General features: G+C 40.9%; 1 pseudogene; it reads left to right on the top strand.

The window, feature by feature from the left end:
- The first annotated feature begins 878 nt into the window (after positions 1–878).
- On the top strand, positions 879–4,562 carry LOC102916969 (rRNA-processing protein FCF1 homolog pseudogene; annotated as a pseudogene).
- The last annotated feature ends 11,378 nt before the right edge of the window (positions 4,563–15,940 follow it).

Below are 15,940 nucleotides of genomic sequence, written 5' to 3'. Positions count from 1 at the left end.
CTGCCATTCCTCTTCCCAGAATTCTCCTAGTATGGTCACCCTGCCTATACTTTCTGCCTGGCTACTGTCCAATCAGCATTTTATTAAACCAATTAGACTGACAAATCTTTATAGTGTACAAGAGCATTATCCCATAGTATTCACCTTCTTCTCCTGACATCCTCAGATCTAGACATACACATGGTATACATACATGCATGGACACAAACCACTTGCATAAAATAAAATATGCATAAAATAAAATAAGGAAATCTAATTTTTAAAAAAGAATATGATTGATTATTGGTGAAATTATTAAGACCACTCCATGTAGTTAAAAGGGAGGTTTATTTTGTGGGGTAACTTACAAGTGAAGGAATAGGTTGCAGGGTCTGGGAAAGGTGTAGCGCAGTCTGGTGGTGTTCTCTGGAGAACTCTGCTCAGTCTACCTTCAGCGTCCTGGGTCCAGGAACCAAGAGAGCTGGTGCATCCAGATCTCAGGTTTTCAGGGGCCTCTCTTTCTCAGCCCTGCCTTGTAGGTGTGACAGTTATCAAAGCCTCAATGGGGATTGGAACTTCCAGATCAAAGCTGGAATGGCTGCCCACTATAATTGATGGCTGGAGAGATGGTACAGAAGTTAATAGCTCTTTCTACTCTTTCAGAGGACTAGAGTTTGGTTCTGAGCACCAGAAATGGGTGGTACCAATTGTACCAACCACCTGTATCTCTAGCTCAAATGGATCTGATGGACCTTATCTGGCCTCTAAGGAGACCTGCATTCACCTGTGCACATACCCTCACACAGGCACACATACATAAACACATACCAAAAAAAAGATAAAACTTGTGATGATTCCAGAATAGGAGTGTGATATGAACATGGGGAAGCAAAAGAAAACATGTGACTATGAAGTGAATGTTTAGTCTCAGGGATTAGAGACTTATAAGAAAGGATGGATTAAAGCCTAAAAAGGAAGAACAGAAAGATCCCAGTGTTCTGAATGAAAGAGAAGTTACCCAACACCCTTCCTGATTATTCTTCCAGTGTAACACACAACTGGGCCCACCTTGCTACATTCTTGTTGATAGCAACTTTATCAGTGTTCTCATTAAAGCCAAACTAGATTAAGTGCCGTCAGTGATAGACTGTCTATATGCCAAGTGTATCACTTGCAAATTGACTGTGTCAAGACCAAAACCAAGAAATTTTGGAAGAAGTATTGAGTGGCACCAAGGAGAGCTGAGGATCCATAATCTGACTGACTGCCTCACACACACACAGAAGAACCTATGTGATGGTGGCTTGGTACCAAGAGTAACTCAGAGTGAGTGTTACATTGTGGCCATCATCAACTGGTACCTTAAAAGAGGACTTCAGAAGACCCTTGGAGTTCATCCTTGGAATATCTGTGAAATAGCATGTATATGTCTAAACATACATACAATATTGAACGGATGCTGGATCATTAAGGAGCCTCTTGGTTCTAATTATAGAAGACAAAATTCTTCTGCCTTCCTCCTTTGACCAACTTTCGATATTGCAAGTTAATTAAACACTTTTAAATATTTATAAATAAAGAGATTATTGAAAAAAAAACTCCACAAAGCTGTGGCAGATATCTGTGCACTGGTTGATCCACTCAGCAACTATTTACAGAGCTTCTGGTGCTGTTTTTTTTCTTCTAAGACAGAAAAAAACTTTAAAAACTGATCTGAAAATAATAAAGTCTATTGTGAGAAAAGGACTTTTAAAGGACTCCACAGTACATCTGCCAATGGAAACAAACGTCTGTGCTCCATGTTGCAGGATGCCACAGGAGTTTCATGTGTGCACAGCCTGCCCAACCCACTAAGGCAACTCTGTCACACCTATTTTAGGGACAAGAACAAAGAATGACTTTTGATATCTAAACTATTCCTCCAGGTAGTTTTCTTCTTCGACTACAGGATAACCAGATTTTGTCACATACAGAATGGACAAATCAACAGACAAACAAAACAATTGGCCCAGATGTTCTAAAATGGCTTCTCTTTAAAACTGGTTTGCACATAACTGTGGGGAGTGTGAAGTCAGAGGGTGTGAGTCGATCTGGTGGTTCTAGCTTCCCCTTGCTGTAGACATTCCACAGAAATGACCATGCACCTGCTCAACTTGTCTCCCCTGAGAAATGCTGCTTTTGAGTCAAATCTGCTTCTCTTCATACAAAACCAATTTAGAAAAGATAATAGATTCTTTTTTTTTAGTCATAGCAAACCCAACCTGCCAATGCCCTTTGAATCCTGCTTTTTAACACAAAGCCACACTGTGTGGAAGGTGGGCTGCTTCACTGGGCCAGTGCAGACACCCAGTCATCAAAGGGCTTCCTGAGTAATTAGTAACGTGAGTGCAGTCATGGAGTTCCGAGATGTGTACATATCTACCCAGGCAGAGGGAAATCGTGTAATTAATTTTGAAGCTGTTATGATGTTTCAATTGATTTGGATCAGAAAAAGGAGAACAATTAAGAAGAATCAGAAAACAATATCCCTTTTAGTATTCTAAAGGGAAGAGAAAAATTAAATAGGAGTTTAATTGAAAATTCTGATCTATGTGAGGGAAAAGGAAGGTTGTGTAAAGAGGATTCTTGACTTATTCTGGATGCACTAGCACTGGGCCAGCATCTTCTGCAATACAAGTCTGGACTCCAATGCTGACCACTCTTCTGTAGGATAGAAGTCAAAGTATTGAAGATGTTTCAGGAACTCACATCATTCTTTGAACTTAAATCCTTCTGGAATTCTTCTATCAGAGTAAAAGTCCTCAATATATTACTTTTCAGTGGGAGCTATGAAATGTCATTATTTTAGTGCATTTATTATGATCTTCTGCAGGTGTTTGACCTTCTGAATGGAATACTTTAGCTATGACGTTGAAGTGCATGTGCTTGTGTTCACAGCTCACACCTTCTAACACTGTCATAACATGATTATTTAACAGAGAAAGCTAACTGATATGTTTCCAAGCCAATTATAGGGGTTAAAGTTTTTTAAATTAATATTTTAAACTCTATAAAACAACTTTGAAGATAAATCACTAAGAACTACATAGCCATAAAATAGTGTCTTTCTATACATCTGTCAGTTACTCATTACTTAATTAATTATGTATTAAATTTTGCTATAATTATAATATCACTTCTTGCTGTTTACTTTTGTTTTCACTAAAAAAAAGCTAGGGTTTCCTGTGTCCACTGTCCATAGAGTTTTTTTGTGAGCCCAGATGTTCCATATGTGTTAACTTGGAGCCTGCAAACCTTATTGAAATTCAACTTAGCTGCAAATGGAGTGGTTTAGGATTACAATCCCAGCCCTGGTGGTTGGGTTGGGGCAGTAGATTGGGAGAGGGCTGAGAGAGGAGGCTTCTGCAATCTTGAGGACAGCCCAAGCTACAGAGGGAGATCCTGACTTAAAACAAGCAAAACAAAACAGAGTTCAACTTCAAAAAGAGTGAAGACAGTAATACCGTTTTTCTTCTGGCAGCCACAGGATCTATTGCTTAGGAGTGTGATTTAAAAGTACTAAAATGTCCATGAGGCATGGTAGGGTTTTTTTGTGTGTGTGTCTTAAAAGAGACTGAAATTAATATTCAATACATTAAAAAAAATTGTGTGGTTCCTTTTCATATGAATAATATAGCTGTATGACTTCAAGCCTCCCCCTGAACCAGCTGATGAGACTGAGTTCTTTACTGACATCTAAGAATGTTAAAGTTAATAGGAAATAATATAAAAAGTTTTATTTTGTGGAGACAACCATCCCTGGATTTAGGCTGGAGATAGACTATAACAAAGAATGCAAAACTCCTCACCTTTTTGTGCTTAGTATTATGTTTTCCTTGAATCCAAGGTACTAGTTATCTTGGAATAGACCATTTCAGGAAGGCCAGACAAGATGAACTGTTTTTAACCTGACCATTGCCTTACTTGAGTTCACTGTATTGGATGAGGCAGTAAGAACTGGTTAATGTAATAAGTGAATTATGGAATGTGCAAAATCATGTCTATTCCATTACCATTGTTGTCTTGTGTGGTACATACAAGTCCAGGCTCATTTATCCATGAGTCTGCTGTTGGCTGGTACTACAACTTTCCTCAGCTCTTTCTCAGTCTTTCTCCCTTGATGCCTGAAGGTAAACAGTTATGATCAGTTGTTGGTGGACTCTGGGGGAGTTTCCTTGCATTTTTACCAACTCTTCACTGAAGAAACAGCACAGACTAGAAACACTTGGCATTCATAGTAGGATTGGTTTGAAATCTTGGAAATCTCAAACTGTGTTTGTGCTCCTGTTCCAATAAGTCAGTCTCTTGGTCCTTGTAAATCAGGATGATGTTGTGTTCACTTCATTCTTACAAGGTAGAGAGAGGAAGGAGACTGGGAAGGTGAATGAGAAGAAAAGGGTGGGGGGGGGAGATGCTTGTGATTTTCTTCTTAGTTACTTTCTGTTACTGTGATAAAACAGTATGACCAGGGCGAGTTAGAGAAGAAAGTGTTTGTTCAGGCTGTGGTTCCAGAGGATGAGTCCATCACCATGGGAACGCGGTAGCAAGCAGCAGATGTGGCAGGCAGCAGGAGCAGGGAGCTGAGAGCTTTTGTCTTTAACCACAAGCACAACATAAATAGGGCCATCTCAAAGCCAGTCCCAGTGATGTCCTTCCCCCCACAAACCTGCCCCACTTAAATGTCCCCAAACAGTGCCACCACCTGGGGACCAAGTGTCCAAATGCTGGAGACTGTGGAGGACATTCTCACTCAACCCCCACACTTTCCTTGACAGTAGTGTGTATTATTAGAGTTTTTCATCTACTCTGCTGTCTTCTAAAGCTTTGGCAAGTGCCCCTTAGTCTTTAGAGTGTTGCTATAGATGACGGACATGAAGATGACGTTTGCGTTTCAGTGGGTCAACGTGGTATGGAGACTGAATTGCAATCATTTCTAAAACTATTCTATTTTAAAAGGGCAAGTTTGGGTTTCCTGTAATTATATAATAAAGAGACTTTAGGTGTAAGAAGCAGGAAATCCCAGCATCTATTCCCTCCAATCATCCCTGGCTTTCACATTTGTTCTTTCATTGAATAACCATGTGAATACAGAGCCAAGGCCTGCCTACCTGGTCGCTAAGGCCTCTGTCTCCTTGGCAACTAAACTTTTCAGAGATTACAGGAAAATGTTTTCTTCAGCCTTGGAGCTGTTTTAATACTTTCAAATGTCAGAAAAAAGGCATCTCTAGTCCCACAGGTGCTGGTGTGAATAGGGGCAAGAGATACTATTTACAAACATGTTTAGCAGATTCTTTACTAGGAAACAACCTTCAAAACATGTACATAAATTTTAAAAATCAAAAGGAATGCCAATAAGTTATGAGGATTAAGCAGAGGGAGATATCCTTTTATGGCAGTCTAGAGGGATGGAGCCCTTTGATTTCCTCCATTTACCTATTTTATTATCATCCTCATTATCATTATTATTACTATTGCTATTATTGGAACTTTATGAGACAGGGTCTCTTTATGTAGCCTTGGTTGTCCTGGAACTCATTATGTGGACCATAGAGGCCTCTAATACACAGAGGTCTGCTTGCTTCTATCTCTCAAGTGCTACCATGTGTAGTCCCCCTGCACACTTTAGAGGCAATGGAAGTTTGGTTTTGTAATTGCTGTGGGTCACAGGAGTATCCACACTGAGTTTTATCATGAGTTTGCACACATTAGCTTCATCCACCAAACTGCAAACATTTGGGACTATCTTTAACTAGTCCTTAACCTGGATCATTGCCTTAAGTGACATGAAATTTTGAAGATGATTTTCAAACACTTCTCCAATCCTTGGGTCTTAATCTGTTCCCTTACCAGAACATCTGGTTGTACAAGAAGGAATTACTGTCATCAAGGACAAATAGCTCCTTAGGTCTTTGTTGAGCTATCTTTGCTTTTTCTGGATATAACCCTCAAGGGGCAAGTGATCTTGTCCTTGATGGTATCACCTGCTGAACAGTGCCAGAACTTGGGTCAATTTGAAATATACATTCATTCTTGCTGTAGTCAGACCACAGCTGTTCCTCCTGGCTGAGTTATATCACATGGACTTGCTCCAGTACTGCAAATATTCTGAAAGACAGTAATAAATACCTCCTACATCAGGACCAATTATGCTATGTGAATTTCAGCTGCGTGTTCCTGTCCCCCTATGTCTTGCCATAGTGTCTACTGCCCTCAAAAACCTGTGAACACATGGGAGTCTTGTCCATGTGTGTGAGAATCAGAATTTATGCAGGAGGACTAAACTTGAGGCTTCCTCTACTTCAATCTTATACCAGAAAGATTGACCTTTCTCATGGCTGGCTCAAGATTGGTTAACCAGAAGGGTCTGCTCAGTGTCTCAAAAGTGAACTAGAGTGAAGAGTCTTTGATGTCTGTGTTTACCTTATCATATTTTGCCTGCCTCCAGATCCTACCTTTCTGCTTTTATGGATAGACAAACACAAAGTAATTATTTCATTCCATTCTTCTTTCTTATTTTTCTATCTAAGTCTGTTTTGGAGAAACAAGATTCTCTTTTATTTCTAATTTTTGTGCATTTAAGCCATTTTTCACTATATACTCTTCTTCAACTATACTTTTATGTTTAAGTTTATGGGAGACAAATTATTGGAGTATGGCCTAAGACAAACATTCTCCAATCAAGGGCATAGAGCATAAGGCTTTTCAAACATTAACTTTTAACAGCTATTGCATACAATCACTATTATTAACTCAGAGCAACCTGGGAGAAGTATAGATCACAGGAGAAGGGTAAAGGCTTTAAACAGAGGCAAAGAGCGGAAGGACCTCTGATAGCCAAGGTAAGTAAGGGTGGAGTCTACTGGGCAGTGAACATAAAAGAATTTTCGGACTTCCTTACAGCGGCTTGGAATATGTTGAGAAGAGGAAGGGCTATGGGAGGGATGATAAAGTCAGAGAAGAGAGTGACCGCTGTGGGAAGCTAGAAGTTTTTTTATAAACACTGCTTTTTATGGTATCTTCATATTTTGATGATTTGCTTTTCATTTATATTTAGCTCAATACATTTGAAAGAAATAAAGTGGTTGGATCTTATATCAGAGTGGAAAGCAGAGGCCGAATCAGGCCAGGAAGGAGTGCAAAGCCAAGAGGGCTTAAGAACAGCAGAGGCGGTCAGCTGGGTTCAGGGGGTGAAGGCATGAAGAATACTAGACTTTGAATTTAATGTATGAAGTTCATTCTCTTATCAAAACTTAGCACACTTTCCTGAACATCAGTGAGAGCTCCTTAGAGGGTCTGTTGAAGTTGAGTTTCTGCTCTGACTGTTTTGGTCCCATCTGGGTCTCACACTTGCAAGCCCATATGTGTCTCTAAGTGCATGGTGGTCCTGTGGTAGAATTCTCCTGCCACACCAGAGGCCTGTCTTTGATTCCTGGCCTTGCAGGTCCATATCTGCCACTGAATTACAAGTTCTGACACAGCAAGTGAAGCCATGTTTCCCATCATCAGTTCATCAAAGGGTCATGAATGAAGTTTATTGGACTCTGTCTTCACTTGTCAAATGAGTGAGACATGAATGAGGAAACTACACCACTCAGTTTTTAGGGACTTGAAGTCTCTTGTCTATCTACATTCATCCTTAAGTATTAGGTTGGTGCACATCCAGTTTATTCTGTTGACTAAGTGGTTGTTGGTAAATATCAGGTCATTAATGAAAATTAGTCAAAGAAAAAATTCAAAAGACAGAAAATATTCTAGAAGTAACCTGTTAAGACATTCCTGTGAGATTCTTTTTTATCCTGCTGGGAAAATAACAGACCATTACCAGTACAGATAATTGTCCAGGGACATTGATAAGAAAGGCATCTTAGCTGGGCATGGTAGCACATGCCTTTAATTCCAGCCCTTAGGAGGCAGAGGTAGGCAGAACTTGATGAGTTTTAGGCCGGCTTAGTCTACAAAGTGAGTTCCAGGACAGCCAGGGCTGTTACACAGAGAAACCCTGTCTCAAAAACAAGCAAGCAAGCAAGCAAACAAACAAACAAAAAATCCCAAATAAATAAAAAGATCCTCTTGACTCCCCCTCCCCTGCCAAAAAAGAAAGGCATTTTAATTAAAGATTCCATTGGAAGCATATGTGAACCAATCTAACTTTAAGGTCATGGAGCGATGGTAACCTTCCTAGCTGATGCATTTCCTTTTGTTCGCGTTTGTTGTTTGGAGCAGTGCTGTCTAATTGGACCAAGCCCAGGGACAAGAACATTTGTGCTGTTTGCTTTGTGTTTGATGCTGCTCTAGAATGGGGGCACAACTGTAGGGCCCAGACTGTGTAACACTCCCATCCAAGCCAACTTCTACCCTACACAACTCCTAGCACACAATGAGCACAGATTAGCAGCCCTGGCTGGATCCATGGGAGACGGGCAGGAGGGTCGTGAATCTTTGACCTGTAGGTTTTATATTTTATATTTTAAATATATACATTTATATATATACATATATATTTATATATTCTTATTCTTCTTCCTCCTCCTCCTCCTCCTCCTCTTCCTCTTCCTCCTCCTCCTGTCCCCCCTCCTTTTCCTCCTCTTGTTCTTCTTCTTTTTTTTTCAAGATAAGGTTTCTCTGTGTAGCCCTGGCTGTCCTGGAACTCAGAGATATGCCTTCTTCTGCCACCTAGATTAAAGACAGGGTCCTGACTGCCTTAAACTTTTTTTAAAACTAAGCTTATATGCTTGAACTGGAGGAAAACATGTTTTGAATTTGAAACTATGATGGGTTGCATAGAGTATTTTCTGGATGTTCAACAAATAGCTCCATGAAGCAGGGCACTGGTAGAGACTTCTTCATTGGAAGAACTGTAGTAAATAAGTGACCTATCCCTTTGACAGACAAAAGAATGTCTCATCCATACAGCATTTTTACTCTACAGTTCTATAGCATGTCTCTAGATGCGTCTTGCCATTAAATGACTTGATGAACTAAATGAAGGGTTTAGAGTAAATATCCCTGTGTGTATATATGTATATAATATGTATAATCCACATATATAATGTACATTGCTTTTCTGGAGAAGTTCCTTTAACACAAACTCAGCTGGTCTGTTCATAACAGTTATGTATTAGCTAACACAGTATTCTCTCCAACCATTTGCTGTTATTAATGGCAACATGCAGTTGTGAACATAACACAGCTTCCCCCAAGCACTTTCAACCCTGATTCATTTTCCTTTCTGTGTTCTTTCCCGTTTGGCTAAATTTTTCCCTCTTTGTTTTCCTTTGTCCTTTGCTACCTGTGCTGACATCTTTATTTGGGGTTTTATTTGTCTGTTCTAGCTCTGATGGCCTGGAGGGTAAGACTGAATCACATTAATCTCTTCACCTTTTTCTCAGTGATATCATGTTTTGGGACTGTGCTCTAGGACTTAGGCAGGTGAAAGACAGAGTACAAACGTGGTCCAGCACAATGTACTACCTGTTGTCTTGTCACTGTGACTAAGCACCCTGTAAGAAGCAGCTAAGGAAGGACATTTATTTTGGCTCATGGTTTGAGAGAATAAAGTCCGTCCCAGCAGGTGGCTTGGTGGCAAGTTACTCCATGATGACATGTTAGGCTCATTACCTCCACACAGCTTCCCAGAGAGGAAGCAGAGGCAGGACAGGATACAGGGTGCTTACTAACCCCCAAGGCTGAGCTGACAGCAGCCCGCTTTCTCCAGTAGGCGCTATCACTCAAAGGTTCCACAAACAGCATCATCTGCTGACTCAAATACACTTGTCAGTGGGGTACATTTTACATTGAAATCATAATGAGAAATGGCCTTTTAAACACAGTCTGTGAAGTTTGTGGTTTGTGCTGCTATGACAGAATACTTGAGTCTGGATAATATGTAAAGAACACAAATTTATTTTTACATTTCCTAAAGCTGTGAAGTCCATGGTCAAAGTGCCATCAGCTGATGACAAGTTTCTTTGGGTCTTCCTGTGGTAGAGGTACAGGGGATGGGGCTTCCCTCACGGTGCCCTCTCCCATGGAGGAGCTTCCGTCCCATTCATAGGAGGCGTCCTCAAGGTTGGATTGCTTCTTGGCAGTTCGAACCCCTAATATTTCCACAGTGGCAACACCTCTTGAGGAGATACTTTCAAACCATCAGAGTCCTTACTTGTCACTTCAGGGTTTTAAGGCATCATCACAATGGCAGTGAGGTGACATTGTGAGCAGAGAGAGAATGAGACTAAGTCCTCACTGATAGGGCCTGGTGGGTAATTCCTTTAGCTGTGGTTCATTAAGAGACACTTGTTATTTGTGGCCAACTTTAACATTATTCATCATCAGGTATCCTCCTGTCAGCTTCTCTTTAACTTTGTCCTGATGCCCTTTAATTATTTCCTAGTGCGATGTCTTAAGGCATGGGAGGGCAGGTGGGGGAGGAACCCTGACATATCTGAACAAATGAGTAATTTATGACGGAACTAAAATATTCATAAAATGACGGCTCAGATACTTCAATTAACACCATCGATTCTATTTTCCTTCCAACTGGTGAACTGCAGCCTCTAAACAATGTTTGTTTTGCAGTGAACGGAGCTTTCCTGATCTGAACAGGTAGACCTGAAGTCACTGCATCTGCTCTCAGCTGATGTCCGCAGATGTGGAGTAGAACCTTCATCATCTTCATCAGCGTTACACAAAATGGAGCCCTTGCTCACGGCTTCATTTCCTTAGGTGGTGATGCTTGGGTTTTAAGGACAACACGTCACTGATTTCACTTGGCTACTTGACAATTTTGTTCATTGAATTGTTAGTTTTAGATATACAAATAGTTTTTATTTTTCAGAGGGAGGGCTCATGTGTATAGGATTGGGTAAACAATGATACGTTCTTTTGGGGATGGGTTCCAGACAGGGTTTCTCTGTATAGCCCTGGCTGTCCTGGAACCCTTTCTGTAGACCAGGCTGGCCTCAAATGCAGAGATCCAGGTGCTGGGATTAGAGGCATGCACTACTATCTTCCAGCCAACTTCTGTTGAGGATTTTTTTTACATTTATTTACTTTTATTTCATGGGCATTGGTGTTTTGCCTGCATGTATGCCTGTGTGAGAGTATCAGATCCCCTAGAACTGGAGTTATAGACAGTCGTGAGCTGCCATGTGGGTGCTGGGGATTGAACCCAGGTCCTCTGGAAGAGCAGCCAGTGCTTTTAAGAACAGAACCATCTCTCCAGTCCCTCATAATACATTCTTGTGATATATTCTTTAGGAACTATTTCTTATAATTTTTTTATTTACAGAATGATGGGTTTCATGTTGGCATCTTTATATGCCATTGCACTTTGATTATATTAATTCCCCAGTTATTATTTCTCTTGCTGGTCCACTCTGCCCACCCCTAAGTAAGCCTTCTTGTGGATTCATGTTATACTCTACTCATGAAAGAAAACATACATTTCTCTGTTTTTTCTCCCTTCCATTATCTTTTTTTCAACATAATATTTTTATTGATTATTTGGAAGTTTCACATAATCCACTGCAATCGCATTCACTTCCCAGCCCAACTAAGTACACCCTCCACCCTGTGACCTCCCCCAAGAAAAAGAAGAACAGAAAAGAAAAAGTCCAATTTGTGTTGCCTATATACTCACTGGCTCATGGTCAAACTCCCAGTGGCCTGCCCATTATAGAAAACTGAGTCCTTCCCCACCCCTACCTCTGCCAGAAGCCATCAACTATGAAGAGCTACACCTTAGGATCCCTATGTCAACTTTTGAGAACTCTCTTCAATGGCTTCCAGTCTAGACTGTTTCATTTTGAGGCGTGAGTGTGGGAGTGGGGATTTTGAAGAGAGGTTGTCACAAAAGACTTCTATGTCTCTCATTCTCAACTATGAGTCTGCAAGAAGCTTCCCTGCCCTCTACAGTCAACAGCAGCATGGATCATGGACTCCAGTGTCATCACAGACCATGGACATCAACACGGTCTTCAGTGGTAACACGGACTACGGACATCAAGGACATCAACATGGCCTCGGGCTGCAGCGCAGGCCACATACATCAACATGGTGTCAGGCCCCTCCCATTATCTTTACCTTAAAATGTTATTTTATTTTGTGTGTATGAGTGCTTTGTCTGCATGTCTTTGCAGGCAAACCATGTGTGTGACTGGTGCCTGTGGAGGCCAGAAGAGGGTGTCAGATTCCCTGGACTTCGAGGTACAGATGGTTGTGAGCCACCCAGTAGGTGCTGGGAACCAAACTTGGATCCTCTACAAGAACATTCAGTGATTTTTAACTGCTAAGTGATCTCTTCAGTTCTGAAGCCATTACCTTTCTTGTTCTCCACTTCATGATACAATCTCATAATTAGTTCTTGCATGGCTCATTTGATTTAGTTATATAATTAGTTAATTAATTAAAATATATAATTATCACTTATATGAAGTTCAAGTGATATGCAAGCCAAAGCTTCAATCTATTACCTTATTCTTCATCCTCCTCCCAGCTTTTCCTGGTTAGGAGGGGATCTGAATTCAGACAGGATAAATGACTTGCCCAGTGTCACACAATGGGGAAGAAAAGAGCTAACTTTCAAAAATATGCTTGAACTTTTTCATCATTGACTACAGATTTAGGGAAAAGTACTTAGTAGAAAAGACACTTTATTTTGTGAATTATCTACTCTAGAGAAGCACCAAAGAGCACTCTGTGGGTGACATAAGTTTTTGGAAGGAAAGTGGCCTTATTATATTAAAGAGTTAGATGCACAGTTCAGGAAACACTAATAACACATAACCAGAATAAGCCCTGTGCACATGAGATGGTATATGTGACACTTCAGCACGCTTTCTTAAGCCATTCACTAACATGCTTCATTTGTAAAGGTTCAGTCTCCCATCATATGCCATTTATAGTTAAAAATGATCACAAAATGCCTTTTTTCCCATGTCTATTCATGACATGTCTTCCTGAAGAGTCACCTGGAAGCCTTGCCACCTACTCTGACAATGTTACCATTCTCTTGATATATTTTTGGAGCTTCTTTTAACTCAGTTTTCACTCCTGGCCATCCCAAGGATGCCTCATAAAATGGCATCATTATTATGATGTTCTTTCTCTCTACACCACTATGCTCCCAGTAGCATCATTTATGGTCACACCAGTCACGGTGTTCAGCTGTGACGGGGACTGGATAGTTGCAGTCCAGGGTATGAAGGAAATCAGGAGGAGGGTAAGTAGCATCTATTGAACCAGGTCAGAAGTTTAAAACCCTTGTGTAATGTAGAGGGTGAGGGGCCCAGGCCTAGTTGTATATTCTTTGGTTGTGATCTATACTATCTTTAATAATCATTTATTAGCATTCATAAAACCTAGATGTTATTCTTAGAGTAACCTTGAACTTGTCAAATAAACATGAATGTCAAAAGTCACAGAACCTCGCAGTTCCGTTCATGAGCACTACTAGAAATCACTCAGTCACTTCCTTCAATCATACCAACCACAGTGTTGCCACTCTTAGACTGGCTAGTTTTTGTCTACCTGACACGAGCTAGAGTATCTTTTCTTTTCCAATAAGGGAGTTTAAACCCTTTAGGACAGAGTCCCAGCTCCCAAAGGTGATCTACAGGTGATTTGTCATTCATGGTCAAGGCTGACGGTTTGTCTAAGTGTATAAACTTCTATTCTAGAAGATACTCATGAGACACGACAATAGAAAATACCCTGCCACTCAGCTCTCTTTCAGAACATGACCCTTCCAGATCCAGGACATGGACATGTGAGCATCATTCTTTCAGTTAGAGTCATCTCATCTCAGTAGATTAGCCCCCTCTGTGAAAAGGCTCAGGGACTGAGGTGGGACATGGAGTTGACAAGAGGCACAGGGAGAAGGGAATGAAGAAGAAAGGGTTTTTTTTTTGTTTTTTTTGTTTGTTTGTTTTGTGTGTGTGTGTGTGGAAATCCTGACTCCTCATGGCATTGACTGCTACTAAATGTAACTGTCACTAGGATAAGAACTCCTACAAGAGCTAAGTGACTGACATCTAAATTACCGTTACAACTGAGGGATCCAACCGTGTTAGTCCCCTTTATTCAAAGTCTCTTAAGCTTCGAATTGTTCTAAGAATAAACTCAAACTGTCTTCAGAGCCTTCCAGGAGGTGGTCCTGGATACAGCCATGTACATGATGCCTCTTTTCTCTTTGCTCTCTTTAACTGGTGAGCATCATCATCTGCCATCACTTAGACTTAAAGCAGCAACAGCTTCATGGTTTTGAGTGCTTCTGGGTGGTTCTTCTGACTATTCTACCTGAAAAAGCTCTCAGAGCTGCAAATTTTGGGAGGACCAATGGAGGCTAGAGACTCTAATATGGCCTTGTTCACAGGTCTGGAGTCTTAAGAAAAATGAATAGAAAGCTGAAGTGTCTCAGGCAACCATACAAAGCTTCCTTCACGGAGGCTCTAGTCAAAGACTACAAGACTCTAGGGTCTTGAACTGTTATATACTATTTACTTCACATCTTTCTGGTCAGAGGAAGTCACAGGAGTGGGTGAGATGCAAGGCAGTAAGAGATCCCTCAGATTTTTAGACAAGTAGAATGCTGTATTACAAAGTGTGTGGACAGACAGTCAAGAGTCACTAATGTACAATAGCCACACCAGAATGGCCTGTCTCCCTGTTTTGGCTGTTTACGTTTATTAGTCGTTCTCAGATATTTTTTTCTATCTGATGACCTGTGCCTGTCCCCATTAGAGTCCTTATCACATTAGATAATGGCATTCTGAAATCACTGGTGTTGTGTTTGGATTGTGAGTTTCCTATTTTATCTCTAGGGCACAGCATGGAGTTTGGCATATCCAGAATCCTTCTCAACATTAGGTGAATAACCAAAACTCTAAAGATTAAGAATTTTTCTAAGATGACACAGAAAGTAAACTCGGATTCATTGCTGAGTGTCTTTCCTCAGAAAACTAAGAGCCTTTTATAAAAATGGTTATTCAGTGGGATAATCTTTTGGGCATGGCTTTTAACAATTAAGAAAGAATTGAAGCAGAGCTTCAATTTTTTTCATGATCAATATCATCCTATGGGTGATTGTGATTGGACAGTTTCTTATCAATACCCTATGGGTGATTGTGATTAGACAGCTTCTTATAAATATTCCATGGGTGATTGTGATTGGACAGCTTCAGTGCCACCCTGCTTTCCTGCATAAATCCAGGGACCTTAGCATCAGCATCCCTTGGAGGGAGGTTATCAGTACAAAATCTCAAGCAACTCTCCAAATGGACTGCGCCAGGATCTGCATCCAACTCCTAGTGCACCTTGAGTGTCTGGAAGTGCCTAGTTAGAGTGCATTTCCAGCTCCTTCTCACATGACTTTCTGTTGTATAATAATCTTTTTGTACACTGTGAAGGTGTGTCTTTGCCAAGGCACCCTCTGATTGGTTTAATAAAGAGCTGAATGGCCAATAGCTAGGTAAGAAGAGGTTAGGCAGGCCTTTAATGGCAGAGAGAGACTCGAGAGGACATGGAGAGGAAACAGGAGGTGCAAGACAGAAGAAAGGTGAAAAGTCATGAGGCAAAATGTAGATTAATATAAATGAGCTAATTTAAGTTACAAGACCTAGTGGGACAAGCCTAAGCTATAGGCTGAACTTTCATCATTAATAATAAGTCTCTGAGTTGGGGACGGGAGGTGGGGTGGCTAACCCCAGTGGCATTTTGGTGCCTGTGGTGGGCATCAGCTGAAGAGTGCTATAGACAGAGTGCAACAGAAAACCCCAGATGTAGAAAAAGGGGCACAGAGGGCCTATCAGAAGGGAGACAGAGCCGGCCTGTGTCAGGATTTGGGGGCTAGTGGTCCAAGAAAGCCTGCTACAACTTTTAACATGCAGCCTTAGCAGCCCATTCTCCTTCCTAGGTGAGATGCTAC

This window comes from Peromyscus maniculatus, chromosome 21 (genome assembly GCF_049852395.1).
Source record: "Peromyscus maniculatus bairdii isolate BWxNUB_F1_BW_parent chromosome 21, HU_Pman_BW_mat_3.1, whole genome shotgun sequence".
Classification (NCBI taxonomy): Eukaryota; Metazoa; Chordata; class Mammalia; order Rodentia; family Cricetidae; genus Peromyscus; species Peromyscus maniculatus.
This window is presented reverse-complemented; position numbering and strand designations above follow the sequence as displayed.